We start from the raw sequence: 3,214 nt of genomic DNA, 5'->3' as shown, positions 1-3,214 counted from the left end.
AGATTCGAAAATATTTAGTATGAGTTATTGCCCTTGTTCTTGAAAACGCCTTCAAATTTAGCTCTAAAACACTAAAAGGCATGATTGTTGCTGGGCGTATACTACCTTGCCTGGCAAGCTATCTTTACTGTTCTGGAAAATAGTGATCATGAGAACTCAATTTTGATTTGACCAATTGAACCAATCAGCGTTAACTACACATATATCCGATCGGAAGACGCGATAGAAAATAAAAGAGGCAAACAACTTTGTTATTCGTTTTTCACATGACTATTTTTTTCCCTGATTCTGGTCAGAGCGCCCAGCCAAAACTGCATATGTAACAGATTAACTGACATCATCATCTGTCATAAAATGCGTGTCGTTGTTTAAATGTAAAATGACGCAGTTTTGCTCTATTGGAAATGACGTAGGACGTAACCACTCATAGCGTCTTTCGAATTACCTTTCCAATTCTGATTCCATTTTTGATCGAAATTTTTGTTTTGTTCATTACTGTAACAATATTGACCTAATAAGCCTCTTGACAATATTGTGCCGAGCATCAGATTAATTATTTTTATACGCCCACATGAATATGTTGACGTATATTGTCGTTGCCCCTGTCCGTCGATCCATCAGTCCATCCGTCAACATTTCTTGTGAGCACTCTAAAGACAGTTTTTATCTGATTTTGATAAAACTTGGTTTTTGAGTTATTGCCCTTGACTTTGTTAAAACGTGTTGAAATTTGTTAAAAATAGTTTGTGAGCAGGATTGAAGCTACAGTTTTCAACCGATTCTGATGAAACTTGGTGTGATCATTGGAATTGATAAGATCTCGGACAAGTTTTAATTTGACGCATTTTCAATGAACGGTTTTTGAGTTATTACCCTTGACTTTGTAAAAACGCGTCAAAATTTGTTAAAAATAGTTTGTGAGCAGGATTGATGCTACAGTTTTCAACGGATTCTGATGAAACTTGGTGTGATCATTGGAATTGATAAGATCTCGGACAAGTTCTAACTTGACGCATTTTCGATGAACGGTTTTTGAGTTATTGCCCTTGACTTTGTTAAAACGCGTTAAAAATAGTTCGTGAGCAGGATTGAAGCTACAGTTTTCAACCGATTCTGATGAAACTTAGTGTAATCATTGGAATTGATAAGAGCTCGGACAAGTTCTAACTTGACGCATTATCGATGAACAGTTTTTGAGTTATTGCCCTTGACTTTGTTAAAACGTGTTGAAATTTGTTAAAAATAGTTCGTGAGCAGGATTGAAGCTACAGTTTTTAACCGATTCTGATGAAACTTGGTGTAATCATTGGAATTTGATAAGATCTCGGACAAGTTCTAACTTGACGCATTTTCGATGAACGGTTTTTGAGCTATTGCCCTTGACTTTGTTAAAATGCGTGGAAATTGGTTAAAATAGTTTGTGAGCAGGATTGAAGCTACAGTTTTCAACCGATTCCGATGAAACTTGGTGTGATCATTGAAATTGATAAGATCTCGGACAAGTTCTAACTTGACGCATTTTCGATGAAATGTTTTTGAGTTAATGCCATTAACTTACGAAAAACACGTCAAAATTTGTTTGTGAGCACAATAGAAGCTACAGTTTTCAACCGATTCTGATGAAACTTGATGTGATCATTGGAATTGATAAGATCTCGAACTTGGAGCATTTTCGATGAATGGTTTTTGAGTTATTGCCCTTGACTTTGTAAACACGCGTGAAAAGTTGTTCTTGGCTCTTGATTAGAGCTGTGTGATTTAATTGTTTGTTGTATTTGGGTTATTGATATTGATTTTAAAAAATTTTGTGGAATTACTCAGCATAAATAACTGGCATATATATATGTAATTGAATTCAAACTAATAAAATTTCTTCAATATGAGAAAATTCGTACTTTAGTCACTAAGACTCTTTTATCATTTCTGACAGCTGCCAGTGGGCGTATGTGACCTTGCCTCCCAAGCTATCTTATATTGTCCGATCGTCTTTGCTTATGTTACTAATGGCTCATCATTAAAGTTTATGTTTATTTTACTCTGCGTCTCTATCCGCTCGCACGCTGCTCCAACCCGCCGCAAACCATAATTTAACATGGTGGCTGAGTAAATTAGGATCCTGAGTGTACAAAAATTTAACTTTTTGATGTATGTATGCCATGTATTTCCTGAATTGATCTGTTTTCTGTCTGCAAGCGTGTATTTCTAAGCCACATTTCATGCTCTGACGTCATACATTTGCCATAGTTGTACCTGCTTTGAAGTCTGATACTGTCAACAAGTAACTGTCAATTACTTATCTGAAGTAATGGGTGACAATCCTGATAATCCTGGAGCAAATCAACAACCTGTTGAAGGAGGAAATAATAATAATGTTGCTGATCAACGTTGTCCTGTTATTAATGTATCTCCACCTGCTCAACTAATCTTGGGTGATAGCCCAGTAGAAAACTGGAAAATGTATAAACAAGCCTGACTATAAAGTTATCGCTGGACTAGAATTAAGAACTGAAGAATATAGGAAAGCTTTATTTCTTTATAATTTAGGTCGTGAAGCTCAGTTAATTGTGGGACTTTGCTTATCGAAATGTCTATTCTTTTTTTTGTGGGACTTTGCTTCTGCAAAGTCCCAGTTTGTTTTCGAAATGTCCATTCTTCTGTAGACCTTCTGTAGTGGCAACGTTGCTAATGAATATGTTTTTGAAAAATGTGCAAAATGTCGAAAATCGGCTCTAGAAGGCGTATTTTTACATTGATTCACTTCGGATTTTCATTTTTACAATCTGCCTGTAATTTCTGACCTGATAGCACTTGAAATATTACGAAATTCGAAAATTCGTCGCTCACTTTTTTCGATCAAATTTTTCAATTTTTTTGCAACTTTTTATACGCCCTCATGAAATATGGGGCGTATATTGTCGTCACCCATGTCCGTCGGTCCGTCTGTCTGTCCGTCCGTCCGTCCATCCACAATTGCTCGTAAACACTCTACAGGGCACAATTCTTGACGGATTTTAACGAAACTTAGTATGTGTGTTCGCAATCACCCAAGGATAAACCCTATTGAAAATCAGCGAAATTGAAAAATATTTAGCATGAATTATTGCCCTTGTTAATTTTTAGCTCGTAAACACTCTAGAAGGCACAATTCTTGACAGATTTTGACGAAACTTGGTATGAGTATTCGTTATCACCCAAGGATAGACCCTATTGAAAA

This window comes from Lottia gigantea, assembly GCF_000327385.1.
Source record: "Lottia gigantea unplaced genomic scaffold LOTGIsca_160, whole genome shotgun sequence".
NCBI lineage: Eukaryota > Metazoa > Mollusca > Gastropoda > Lottiidae > Lottia > Lottia gigantea.
The sequence above is the reverse complement of the archived record's forward strand: the minus strand, read 5'-3'. Positions refer to the sequence as shown.